Raw genomic sequence first — 14,787 nt, forward strand, 5'->3', positions numbered from 1 at the left:
ATAAATTGGTGTGAAATCAAATTGGTGATTTTGAAGCTATCGCGAGTCGGATTTCGGACGTGAAAATCGGACTATTAATCACAAATTTCAAAGGCTATCTCATGTTGAACATCTCATCCTTACACTATGAAATAATTATACTAAAAAAGAACATAATAATAAAAAAAAAGGAAATAAAGTAAATAGAAAGAAAATCTACCTAATTTGCTTTTCTTTTTTCCTTTTGTTTTTCTTTTTTCTTTCCAAGCAAAGCAGCTACGTGGTGATCGTCAAGGGTTGGGTCGCCGGCGTTCAGAGCTCCGGCAAAGGCCAGCGACGAGTGGATCAGCGGCGACGGCGACCAGCGGCAAAGCAGGCCGGCGGTGTACTCCGATGGCGTCAGGCAGCAGCAGAAGGCGAAGACAGCAGGGGCGTCGGGTCGCAGCTGCTGGGGCGAAGATGGACGGTTGAGCAGCGGTGTCGGTGTGGTGGCGCAGGCGACGACGATGGCGGTGAACAACGGCAGCAGCAGAGGCAGAGGAGTCGCGGGATCTGCAGAAACGAACAGGGCAGAGGCAGCGTCGGGGCGTCGAGCAGGGGTACCGCGGCGAGCTGCAACTGGTCGCGGACGAGGGACGGCACCGGCGCTGCAGCGGCGAGGATCAACGCGGCTTCGGCGGAAGTTAGCGAGGGGGCTAGGCCAGATCACGAGCAGAGCAGGGGGCGTCGCTTGGGCAGCGGTAGATCGGCAGCAAAGGAGCTCGGCGGCGCGGGAGGGTCGCGGGTGAGATCGGCAGAGCGGCGGTTGAGCGGAGAGGGCTTGTGGGTCGCCGGTGGAGCAGCGGTGGATGGCGACTCGGCTGCTGGTGCGGGTGGTACCGGGCGCAGCGCTCGCGGAGGGAAGCCGGCAGCTGCTGGTGTCGAGCGGGGAAGCTCGTCGCGAGGAAGACGACGCTGCACCTTTTCCTCTCTTTCTTTTTCTCTCTCTCACGTCACTCACGTCACTCACGTCCCCTCTCTTCCTTTTCTTTCTTTCTTTTTCTCCTTTGACTTTTCTTCTCTTTTCGAAAGAACGAGAGAGCCCCGAACGAAGAGAAGCCCCCACCTATTTTCGTACGCACAAACACATTATATAGGAGAGGGAATTAAATTTTGGTGAAATATTTCACTTCCAATTTTGTTTGTGCATAATCCCCGAATATATCGTTGCATCCCGTGCAATATTCCATTTTGCATTTTTAAAATATTTCATCCGAAAATTTCCTTTCTACCCAAGAATTTACCTATCGGTGTATATTATTTTTGAATATGTGAAAAATCCTACCTGAATATACTCGCCGTCAGGCCAATGCTAAATGCAAAAATTGCAAATTAAAAATAAATGCACATAAATTTATATGCTATGTAATTAATATTTTTTATGTGCTAAAATTAACCCATAATTTTTAATACGATAAATGTCTAAACGGGTTGCCAAAATTTCGATGTCAACCCTCCAATTACAAAGTTATAACCGTAGCCACCAAACCTTAATTATGTTGCCAATATTCTTTGCCACCACTGGCCATCCAAGAATGTCGTGTCCACATTGCTTAACAATGGGATTTATATGCTCTCTATATACATAGGGTCTCTCTCTTGCTTTCAATTTAAATTTAAGTTCTTAGTTGGACTTTCTAACAGTTTCCATCTCCATAATACCACCCTTCTCCGGCTTGATGTGCCTCTCTCTCTCTCTCTCTCTCTCTCTCTCTCTCTATGGCATGAGCAGAGAAAGATAGATCTGGGGGCAATGATGGTGAGTAGGGCATCTGAAACAAGTAGCAAAAGCTGATAAATGCAGCTATGAGATTTTGTGAGACCACTATTCTAAAAGTTTAAAATTTTAGATGAATGGGCAATTTAATATTTAATTATTTTATCAATGCCTCTCACGTTTAATCTGGTATTTTTGCATAGCATTAAGCATGGACATATTTAATTGGGAAGACAAATATGACTTGAAATTTTTTTTAACTCAAGACCTCACGTTCTAATACTATGTCAGATTTTGTAGGATTATTATCAATTATATTAAAAGCTTAAATTGTCGATTGTTTTAATGTGTTCTACATTCTAGTTATGGAGATTTGGGGTCCTAATTTCATAGTTTACATGTGATATAAGAGTAGCCATAGTCTAGCTCTCAAACATTCCGATTTGGTCTTATTTCAAAAAAATTTGTCCAGTGAGAATTAATTTTGATCACATAGATGGACAGAACTTGTCAAGACAAGCATTTTGATGGGTGGGTGCCTCTAAGGAATGCTGCATGCACCACCATACGCAGTTGTCACCTAGCGCTAGGGCTGACGTCAATGACTTTCAACGTAGACCCGATTGACCATAGGTGACTCGAGCCGATGACCCAAGATCCCACGTGAGGATCTAACCCATTGACACGATCTACTTGACCGTTGCTAGTGATCCTAGCTGGTCGAGACACACCTCGCACTCGAGTAGCACATGAGGACGGGTGAGAGCTCTATTTGGAGCGTTCTCGGTGTCAGCGTTCTTGTATCAAGATGCTTTACAGTGTGATGCATTTATTTTACAATTTTGATACTTTTAAGAATATGAAAATATATACATAACCATATACATGTGCATTTTTAGATATTTATGCATATTTTCCTATATTTCTCTATGGTTTCAGAAATGTAGATGCTAACTCACATGTATATCATTAGATATATAATGCGTAGAGTTTAATTTATTGATAGCATGTATAAGGTTTAACATGTGTCAATGAAAAGAACAATATAATTAGCATGGCATGTAACTTTAATAACAAATTTGTCCCTGTAGAGAGAGAGAGAGAGAGAGAGAGAGAGAGAGAGAGAGAGAGAGAGAGTAAATGTAAGACATATATGTAATATTCTTGATATGAGAAAGTTTCATGGATTAAATTAAGTTATAACTGTTAAAATAACGCACTTGATTGTATTTGAGAAAAATTGATTTCATATTGTGGTAGAACGTTTCTTGTTCTAATGTATGGTTATATTCGCAAAGAAGGTGAGTGTGTATTAATTCATAGAGCAACACATGTACCACATATGGTCGAGGAATAACGGATCCTAATGGTTCATATACCTAAATGTAGTTAATTAACGAAGGTTGCATGACCAATGTCATGTGGAGAGTATACAATTACATGTTATATTATTCCGCGCAAAGGTGATTATATAATGATATGTGTAACTTTCAAGATGTGTACCTATACGGTTTCAAGTTACACAATACTCCATGATGCTAATTGTACATATTACTAAAAATAAGCCGATAGATAGTATGCGACTCTAGAAAGCATACTTTGCTGTTTGGGAAAAGAACAATTGAATTTGCTTGTTATCTATGAAGCAATCTATTCAAGAACAATTAAAAGTGATATGCCAGGTAAGTACACTGCTATATAGATGATGGTAACCATGAAGGCTAGGAACCATATATTGTCTAATGTTAAGATAAGGACACATCTGCAAAGTTTCTTCAACATGAGATATGATGATTTGGTGGGGTTAGGGATTACATCCTAAGATGATAAATCTGCAAATTGAGTTTAAGGCTCTTAATGTTTCTATTTATACTGCTTGCATTGTGCATCAAGTCCTAAACATCCTTCCACTTGATTTTGGAATTATCAAGACTAACTACAACTCTTAATATGAGACGGTCAATTAATGACCTAATAGCTCGGGTGGTGGCAAAGGAAGGGCAACTTGCCTATATACCTGTAGTTCTAGCAATAAGAAGAGTAAGAAGTCTAAAAATTATACTCATAAAGGAACTTCTAAAACACTAGTCATTCTTACAGTTTGGATTCTAAAAAAGCATTCTCTAAGAAGGATGGTGACCACTCCTTCTTTTGTAAGAAGAAAAGTCATATAAAAAATATTGCAACAAATATAAAACTTGATTATTTATGTGTGAGCTTACAGGTAATGATTCTTTGGCATATGATTATGAATCTTCAAAAGCCCCATCTAGCTCATGGTGGCTAGATAGTGCTACAACTGATCATGTTGCATTTACCATACAAGGATTTATAAATCGGAAAAAGCTAAATTATGATAAATCAAAGCTCACTGTGGGAAAAAAAGAACATTAAAGTTGACGTTGAGTTAATGTGAGATGTTATTTTAAATCTAGATTTTGGTTTTAATTTGATATTAAGAAATATACTTTATGTACCTTCCTTTAGACGGAACTTAGTTTTCGTATCATGTCTAAATATGTGTGGCTACTCTTTTAAAATAAGGAATGGTATTTTTTTAAAATGTTTTTTTAATGCAAATAAGGTTGGGTGTTGCAAAATGTCCAATGAATTGTCCATATTGCGTTTAACTCCCAAAGATATATACATTGCTTATACTACCGAAAAAGTTGTTTCCAAAAGATGCATTTGGCATAAACGGCTTGGTTACATCTCTAGGGAAATCGTGCAAAGGCTAATAAAAGTTGACATTCTACTTGTTCTAAAAAGTGATTTAGAGATTTGCGTAGATTGTTAAAGAGGATTATTAAAATAAAGAAGAAAACTGTAATTCGCAATACCAACCTATTGGAGGTCATTTACATTAATATTATTGACCCTATACGGTAACCTTGTGTAAAATTTTTCACTTCATCCAATTTTCAAGTTGAATTGGTGCTGATGCTCACCCCAAATAATTTACAAGTGTAATAAGATTGGATATTGTGAAGGAATGCCCCAAGACACACAAAAGCAATTATTGCACGAAAGATTAACGATTTGGAAAAATAAATGGTCAAGGCTGATTTAGTCCAATTCTCGAGTTGAAGTGGACTCAGTGCTCACCCTAAACAATAAGTCAATTTAATAAGATTGGATTTGCACGGGAATTGCCCCAAGACACATGAAGCGTTTATTTCATGAAAGACTAATGGTTTGAAAAATAGTTTCTTTAAAGATAATGGCTCACATTTCACTAAAAAAATTATTCGATGCACAATAACTTTATTATTAATAGCAATATGCAACTAAACCTTTTCTTTAATAATGTAAATATTTTTGTTCATCATTTTCAAAGAATTATATATCAAATTATTCATTTTCTATGAAGTAAATAATTTTTTTTTTTCTTTTTGTATTGTAAGATAGAAGAAGAGAGTTAGGAAAAATATTCATGGTAGTGTAAGACACATTTTCCATATAAAAGGCCGCAAAATGAAAACTCTTATATGCTAATTGTGGACTGAATTTATTTATCAATATTAAACGTACTATATCTATCACCATCTAAACGCTACGTGTATAATGATTTATTTTAGATTTTCAATATGTTAAATAAAAAGTCCAAAAAGAAAATTAAAACGAATCAGACAGCCGCAAACTCATTTCTTCTGATAAACATAAACCAAAAAGAAAAGAAAAACTCTTATTATAATTAGAATTTGCGGTCTCTAGTCAACGATACGAGCGAGAGAATTCGTCAGTTAAAAAGGTCAGCCTCTCTCCAAATTACACTAAAACATCGCTAGACTCTTGCCTTGCCCTTACTACTTGACAGCACAGGCTACTGCAATGGCCCAAGACCTGAGGTGCTCTCTCATGGCGATCCCATCGCTCAGCGGAGGCATCTTCTTCACCGCTTGGTTTCCGCTCGCGACTCCAAACCCCTGACGACGACGATTCAGGAGGAAGCGATTTTCCTCAAACCCAGAGCAATCCTCCCCATCACATCCCAGATCAAGCTCCCCAAGGACGCTACTCCTCCTTTCGCGGAACATCCTTTTGCTCCTCTGTCTCCTCTTGCTTCTTCTCGTACTCGCTTTGAGCTTCGACTCTTCCTCCGCCGACTCCGGAGTCCCCACAGCTTCCACGGCTAAAGATCTCATCACTCCTAGCTCTGCAACTTCAGCGTCGAGGTTTCTGCATCTGGGGCATTTTGGAAGCGAATCTTCGGTAGTTGTAGCAACGGGCTTGGCTCGTGCTGCTTCGTGCTCAGGTCCATTCGCCAGGCTCTTGACGGGCTCTCCTCCTCCTCCTCCTTTCTCTTCCGTTTCTTCTGCTTCAGCAGCAGGAGACAGAGGCCGAGCTCTTGAGAGGACGTTGCTGAAGAACCAGAGGGAGTCCAAGCTGTCCACAGCCCACAGACACTCCATTCTCGCTGCCCCGTGAGCGCATGAACGGAAAGCAGCTGAGAAAAGGGGAAGAATATCTGCCAATAAACGAAAAGGCGATGTACGCGGCGATCTTTTTGTCTCGGACAGGACGGGACGTGAACGCGGAATTCTCGTCGGGCGAGGCCGAATGACGAAGATAGGCTTCGTCTAGCGGCCGTAGTAGGGGCAATGGCGGGGGTATTTTCGTCTTTTCGGAGGAAAACTGGTGGCGGAATCCGGTGGGGGAATTTCGGGGACGTGATTGTCGCTTTCTTCTTGAATTCTAAGTGGTGCGTGCGGTCCACGCGCTGCAGGAGAAGGTGGAGGTTGGCGCCATGGGTGGAACGTAGGTAGGGGAATAAGGTGGAAATTACCCCCAACGGTCGACCACAACGTGGATACAGCCATACAGGTAATTATTGTTGTCATTACTCACTCTTCACACCGAAATATGATTTCAAAATTGAAAGATAGCAGTTATATGATTCGAGAAAGATTCCAATATTAACTCACACATTAATATCATAGTTTCGTATAAATGGAGTCTGCCTGAATTGACACAAGGTCATATTCGAATTGATTGCACTCAATAATCGACGCGAGAGAAGGAATTTTCACGTAATATTTAGTTTAAGTTCAAGTTCCAACTTGAGTTTTGCTGGTACACCAAAACTAGAAGTAGTGATACATCCTAGTTTCGAAAGTCTAAATTCTTGACCCATCTTTTTCTCGAAGAACTGAAAGGACAAGTTGAAGACAAGATGGATATTTTTTTCTTGTCTTGAGAAATGCTCTCTTTTATGCGTAATTGCATGGAGAGATGCTGGAGAGAGCAATAAATGAAGTACAAAACTTTTCTAATTATTGCTTTTTAATTCTAGAGGTATTATGCTGTGGCTAGGATTATTTTCTTTTAAATTTGCCTTTGACTTTAAGTGGCTAAAATAAACAAATCGTTATTTTGTAAAAATAAAATAAAAATCAATGATTGTAAAAGTGTAAAAATTTAGTGGTAAAAAAAGGTAAGATAAGGTACTTTTGTTTCAAAATAGTTCAAGTGCTTTTTATAAAAATCGCCAATAGTCCCTTAGCTAACTTGTGTTGTTATTAGAGTTCGTATAATAAAGTCCGAATGTGGAATAACTTGTGTTGTTATTAGAGTTGGCATAATTAAGTTCGAATGCTGAAATGAGAGAGAGAACTATGGTTGGCTACAATCCTCGAGATTGTTGTGGTTAGTTAGCATATGTGACAAATGGATAAGCTGGGTTGGGTTTAAAAGAGTGATACATTTTTTTATATAATTTTAACCATCTAACTCACACACTCTTTTTTTTTTTTGGCTATACAATTTAAATGACCTACACACACAACACAACCTAGATCAACCTTAACCCACCCAAAGAACAATGAAAAAGGCTAAATAGATCTCAAAAAATAAATAAACAAAAACTAAAAGAAATCTCCCGTCCTTCCCATTGTGTTGCTGCTCATCTCGTCTTTACCGCCCGTTTTGTTGATCGCTAACTTTGTTGGTCCTTCTTGTTCAAACCACACAACCATCGGCAACTGATGGTTCACGGATGTATAGAGCATCGAACCTTCACATAGAGGGTAAGAGTTTTTTTTTTTTTTAAATTTCAATGTAAGTTACATTAATTGAGATTATAAAGATTCTTAATTAGTATAATATGAGACCGACATGTGTAAATCAAGTAAAGCCGAACTTTGATGAAAGCGTTTGTGACTAAAAACTCTATAAATAATACTTAACTCTCTCATCTAACCTCGATAAACAAATAACCTCATATAAGGAGTAGTTAATAGATGTAATTTGTGAGAGGCAGACTCATTAAGCTAGCGATATAGAGAGCAATAAATGAGAATCACTCGAGCTTTGGATCATTGCAAGTCCTCATCAAGAATGACAGATTTCAAATCAAATTCGCAAACCTCTTTTTCAGTACTATTATGTTTTAGATTGTAGTTGTGGAGATCTTAAGGTGCCGTTTTTGTTGCTAACGTGTGGTACCAAGGCAGCCATAATCTAGGTCTAGAACGTACGAATTTTGCCCATTTTAAGAATTGTTTGTCCGATAAAAATTTGTTTTGATCACATAGACTAATAGAGCTTGTCTCGATGAGCAAATTGGTGAGTGGAATGCCATCAAAGGACATTGCATGCGCCCCCATGCATCTCCATGTGCAGTGTCACCTAGTGTATGCACGCACCGGGATTGACATCATCATGATGTTAGCACCCACTGACAGAGGTTGACCCAAGTTGACGATACGTGACTCGAGTTAGTTTAAGACCCGACTCATTGACCCAATCGGCTAGCCATTTGTTGACGCCTCAATTTTAATTAGGTTTATTTTATTAATTAACTTTTTATTTATTTTGTCTTTTCGGAATAATAAACAAAAAAACAAAAAAAAAAAAAAAAAAAAAAAAAAAAAAAAAAAAAAGCAAAGCAAAAGCCCAGCCCATTCTCCTCCTTCTTCACCCCCGGCCCGGCCCCTTTCTCTCTTCTTCTTCCTCTTTCCTTTTCCTTCGCCGCTGCAACTCACGAGCACAAGGGAGGCCGATGCGCGAAGGACGGCCTATGGCCGAGGAGAGTAGGCCGACGTCGGCTGGAGAGGATAAGACCTCATGCACCATTAATGCTGAGCGAGCTTCGCTGGAAAGCTCGATGGGACACCGGTTCAGCCGAGCGGAACCGGTGGGTAAGCCAGAGGCTGGCGGCCGAGGTCCTCCGTCGATCGGATTTCCTTCACCTATAAATAGGTGGCCGCAAGCATCGTCGGGTGGTGTGGCGTGCTCAAAGATCTTTCACTAAGAGACATCGGGAAAGATCGAAGGGTGAGCGCAGGGGAGAACTCGAGTCGTGAGCTCAGCCCACCCTCCACCGAGAGACTTCGGGGAAGGCCGGCGGCGAGCGACCTCGAGAAGGTCAGATCTGGCCGGTGGAGGCTCGGATCTGGCTTGAGTGAGAGAGAATTGAGGCTGAGGAAGGTCCGGCCGAGATCAGCACCTCAGATCTGGAGTTTTTGTTGCTGTTGTTGCCGCCGGACGCCGTGCCGCCGCATTTGTTCGCCTCGATCAAGTCCCGACGCCGTTGCCTCAAAGGCTTGTTGTTGTACCCCCCCCGAGGTCGTTGTCCGTAACCGATCCGCCGACGCCACGGTAGATCGGGAAGCCGAGTTGCCGCCGTTGTTGCCCTGTCACCGCCACCGTTCGCCACCCCGTCACTGCTGACATGTAACGGTAGTCGTCGCTGTCGCATCCCCCCTCTCGAACCGTGTTGCCATCAATCACACCAACGCAGCCGCGTTGTCGCTCATCCTTGCCGTCCTCGTAAGCGGTTTGTCACCGTCGTCGCTGCCATCGCCGCCGTCGCTGCTGTAATGCCTCGGTTTCCCCCTCTCGCGCCGCGGATTTGCAAACCCTAGGGTTTGCGATTTTCGGGTCGTCAAATCGGATCCGGGTCTCGGAATCGAGTAGGGTTTTCACCGAAAGCCGGGTCGTTAGGCCGGGCCGGGTGTCCCCGAACACCCACCATGGCGTCATTTTAAAAAAAAGTCGGGCCCATCTGCGTTTTAGGCTAACCTGTGTTGGACCCAACCCGGATCGACCCGGGTTGGCTTTTATATTATTTTATATAATATTTTAATTAAAAAAATCAAAAGTAATTTATTTTCGAAAAATATTAAAAATGTTTTATTTAAAAAAAATCAAAAATCAAAAAAATTTCATATTTTCCAAAAAATGGCAAAAATCCAAAAAAAGCCAAAAATCATGAAAAAACCAAAAAATTCATAAAAAGCCAAAAAGACTTGTATTTTCCAAAAAAAAAAAATCACAAAAAAATCCCTTTTGTGTCAAAAAATAGAAAAAGACCCAAAAAATGTTTTTCCTCCCAAAATATCATGGAAAATCCCTCAAACATCCAAAAACCTCAGGGTTTAAACAATATTAGGTACCGAAAGGGCATTAGTGATTAACTAGTGTAATCAAGTCCCCGATCCTAATTTTCTCGGTTGAGCAGAGTGAGTATTTCTCTTGATACTTCGCTCGGGTTTCTAATCAACCCACCCCAAATTGATTAGTGGCGACTCCATTTTAACAATTGATTTACAGGTTAAAAACTTAGACTATTAAAGTCATGAATTGGTGGACTTGGGAGGGTCCAGGCATAACTAATTTCAGCTGAGCCATTAGCCTTCGCAAGGCGCCGTACCCGATTGCGGGCACCGAAAAAAAAGAAGAGAGGTCGCGACAACGTGGTGACTCCGTTGGGGACTTTGAGGACTTAGGCCATTTTATCTTCGTTTAAATACTTTGCCGACTTGGTTTTTTTTTTCTTTTGTGCAGGGTAATAGCTAAAATTTTTATTCTGTTAAAATAAAATGTTTTGTGATTATAAATTGCTGTGCATCCTTAAATGTTTTAGCACTACATATTGCACACACAACCCGGCCGCCGGACCTGGGCCGCCATAGGATATTTAGGATGGTGTCAAGAAAGATACGACCTCAAACGCGAGACTGCGATGTAGAGGTTGCATTTCTTTTTCCCGAATTTCTTAGCCGAGGTTAGGAGGGTATCCTGCTAACGCGAGACTGCGACGGATGGATATCCTTTTAATCTCAACAAACCTTCTCAGTTAGAAATCGAGCAGCACGTCCCATGCGCATGTCTTTGTGCTTGCCATTTTTCTTTAAAAGTGAAGTAATTTCTTTACTTTTACTCAGTCTTTTTATTTGGCCCATGGCAATTTAGGATAAGTTTTTCAAGTCCCAATCTATATGCGATGGGGAAAGACGATATCCAATTCATTCCTACTCCCAAGGCGGAGCTCTTCAGATGGTGGGGTCAATTAGATTAGTTTGCCCAAGAGCGTGTGAAGGCCAAAGTCGGTCATCTCCTATTGTTGATCCAAATCACTGTTCGCCCTGAAGTCATACAAGCCATGGCACATTTCTGGTGCCCAAAGACACTTACTTTTATGTTTGGTAGGTTTGAGCTAACTCCAACCCTGGAAGAATACAACATCATCACTGGAATGCCTCTTGAGAAAAAGCTTGTTAGGCCATCGACAGGCGCCCTCCTGTGGCGCGGGTTAGCACGACTTTTAGGGAGTGCGGGACACCTGGAGTGCCATAACTTGGCACGCCGGGACACTTAAGTGCCATAACTTTAAAATGGTACACTTAAGTGCCATCATCGGAGTAAAATGGGACACTTAAGTGCCACTCCGGCGAAAATCCGGCCAAATGGCTGACGTGGCGACTTTCCGGCGAGCTCGGTCCCAAACGGCGTCGTTTTGCACGCTGACGTGGCGGAGAAAATGCAAAAACGACGCCGTTTTGCGTCTACGTGTAAATAATAGTATATAAATTAATTAAATTAGATTTAAAATATTCAAAAATTTTAAAAAAAATAAGAAAAATTTAAAACAATTTTAAAAATTAAGAAAAATTTTAAAAATTAAGAAAAATTTAAAAATTAAGAAAAATTTAAAAATTAAGAAAATTTAAAAAATTTAAAAAATTAAGAAAAATTTTAAAAATGTTAAAATTTTTAAAATTTTTTAAAATTTTAAAATTTTAAAAATAAGAAAAAAATTTTAAAAATTTTAAAAATTTTAAAATTTTAAAAATTTTTAAAAATTTAAAAATTTTAAAAATTAAGAAAATTTTAAAAAAATTTTAAAAATTAAGAAAATTTAATTTTTTTTTTTAAATTAAGAAAATTTTAATTTTTTTTTAATTTAAGAAAATTTTAAAATTTTTTAAAAATTAAGAAATTTTTTTAAAAATATTAAAATTAAAAAAATTATAAAAAGTGGGAGTGGGAGGCCGAATGGGGCGGCTCCCCCGCCGCCACCGCCGGCTCCCTCACCGCCGCCACCTCGCCGCCGCCACCTTCCCGCCGCCGCCTCCCCCCCCTTTTTTTAATTTTTAATTTTTTTAAATTTTCTTATTCTTATTTTTTAAAATTTTTAAATTTTTTAAAATTAAAATTTTTTAAATTTTATTATTTTCTTAAATTTTTTTAATTTTTTTAAAAAAAAAATTAAAATTTTTAAGAAATTTTTAAAATTTTTGAATTTTTTAAAATTAAAATTTTTAAAATTTTCTTTTTTTTTTAATTTTTTTAAAATTTTAAAATTTTCTTATATTTTAAAATTTTTTAATTTTTTAAAATTAAAATTTTAAAATTTTCTTATTTTAAAATTTTTAAAAATTTTTTAAAATTAAAATTTTTAAAATTTTCTTATTTTTTAAATTTTTTTAATTTTTTAAAATTAAAATTTTTAAAAATTTTTTTAAAAAAATTTTAAAATTTTTTAAAATTAAAATTTTTAAAATTTTCTTATTTTTTAAAATTTTTTAATTTTTAAAATTAAAATTTTTAAAATTTTCTTTTTTAAAAAAGTTTTAAAATTTTTTAAAATTAAAACTCTTAATTTTTTTTAATTTTTTTTTATTTTTATGCCGATTTGGAGCTCGACGAGCCACGTAGGAAAAAAAAAAATAATAATAAAATATCACACGTAGATTTCCGGCAAGGGTCGCCGGAGTTGGCACTTAAGTGTCCCACTCGAAAAAAAAAAGTGGCACTTAAGTGTACCTTTTTTGAAGTTATGGCACTTAAGTGTCGGTGTGCCAAGTTGTGGCACTTGGTGGTGTACTTCGCCACTTTTAGGAATTGAAATCCATGTCATGAGACAAATTCTTGAAGACAATCATAATACCTGCCCATTAGAATTCGTGAATGCATGTTTTCAAAATCAGCCTATGACCCAAAAAAGTGAGATTTTCCTCCTGGCCTTTTTTGGGCTCATCATTTTCCCCCACCAAAGAAATGTCATAAGTCCTAAGATGGTATGGATTGTTGATCAGATCTTGAGGGGAGGGGGGGAATTATGTCAACATGATTTTAACTGAAACATTCTTGTCCTTTAATCGTTTTAAAGACAACACGGAGAAAATCATGCGAGCCTCTCCTAAAATTTTACAAGTCTGGTTCTTTTCTCACTTAAGCGAATTTCGAGACTTCATGCGATCGTCTGAAACGAATGCTTTCGAAAATCCGTTACAAAAATTTATGATTTTAGGACCGTACATTCCCAATCAAAGCTGTTTAAATTGGGCAAACTTCCTAAGAGACCCAGCTCCTGAGGCATTCCAATGGTGTGCTGGTTGGTTCCATGAAAAGAGAGCTCGCTTCTCTTACAAGCGCTGTCTCCCAATTTCGTTGCTCGGCCTCACCGGCGCCGTTCTCTATTACCCATATCGGGTGGCACGACAATATGGAGCCCTTCAGGAGATCCCACCGCCTTTCAAGAGGATGATACATTTAGTTCTTTTCAACACAAGCCGTGACTATGCATTTGAAATTTCTACCGCTGAGGAAACCTGGGACAAGTGCCATCGCAAAAGGATCATGGTACCTGAAGGGCTTGAGGGAGAAGAAAAAGTCCACCACGCCTCCATGTCCTACATCCACAACCATCGTATCCCAACAAAATGGAAGCCATCAGTCCCTCACTCAATCAGCAAGAGCAACCAGCATGAGCAAGCAGAGCTCATGGAGAGGGATTTGGGAATGGACTAGATACACACCTCAAAGCTGGTCCAAGAAAGTAAGCATCTGCGCAAGCGCAAGACTCCCCGTCGCATATAAATTAACAATCAAGTGCCCCTTAGTGTTAATAGTGTGAAAGTTTTGTCCCATTGTTTAGGGACTTTTGTTTAATATCTAGTATTTCATTCTGTCATTTCAATTTCAAGTTTTAGATGTTAGGAGTTGGCAGTCTATAAATCCTCTTTTGATAAATAAAAAAGCAGTTAGACCATTGCCATGGGTCAATCTTTGTTTACTTTCGTGCTTATTCATTGTTTTCGCAACGAACAGGTAATTATGAATCGCCGGCCATCAATAGCTCGCGAATGGCCTCATGCAGTAAGGCCCGATCAGAATGATGTACAAAATCGCTTCATTAACATTGAAGACGGCGTAGGACAGATGTCCATTGTCCTTCGACAACTCTCGAGACAAATGAACTCTACTCAAGCTGAGCCCAACTCTGAAGTTGCCTTAAACACCATCATGATACCCGCAAATTTGCCAGAAAATAGCCAGTACCATAGATAGTTTGAAAGGATCATGAAAAAGTTAAGCCAGCTGCATGAACAGAATCCCATGGACCTGTCCAATTACGTCGGCATTGAGATTCCTGAAGAGCTCAAAGCACCTGAATGCGAAAGGTATGTTGATACCTCCCGCCCAGAGACCTACTTGCAGGCCTACCTAGTCCGAAGGATGATTCAATCGTACCAATCGAGCTTGACTGGCCCTACCTTGCAATGGTACATTGTGAGAGTGCTAGTATGAACAAAATAAAGGAGTTAGGGAAGAGAATAAGAACACAAGATTTATAGTGGTTCGGCTTAATCCAAGCCTACGTCCACTCTCCCACGCTAACAGCCTTCTTGGCTGGATTCCAATATGCAATCAACAAGAGATTACAACTTCGAGTGCAAACACTTAGTAGTAGATCACACTATCTCACTAAGTCACTCTTTTGGTATTTCTCTCACGATTACAAACGTTTAAGCTCTCAAGAGACA

Source organism: Eucalyptus grandis, chromosome 5, assembly GCF_016545825.1.
Source record: "Eucalyptus grandis isolate ANBG69807.140 chromosome 5, ASM1654582v1, whole genome shotgun sequence".
NCBI classification, from domain to species: Eukaryota; Viridiplantae; Streptophyta; class Magnoliopsida; order Myrtales; family Myrtaceae; genus Eucalyptus; species Eucalyptus grandis.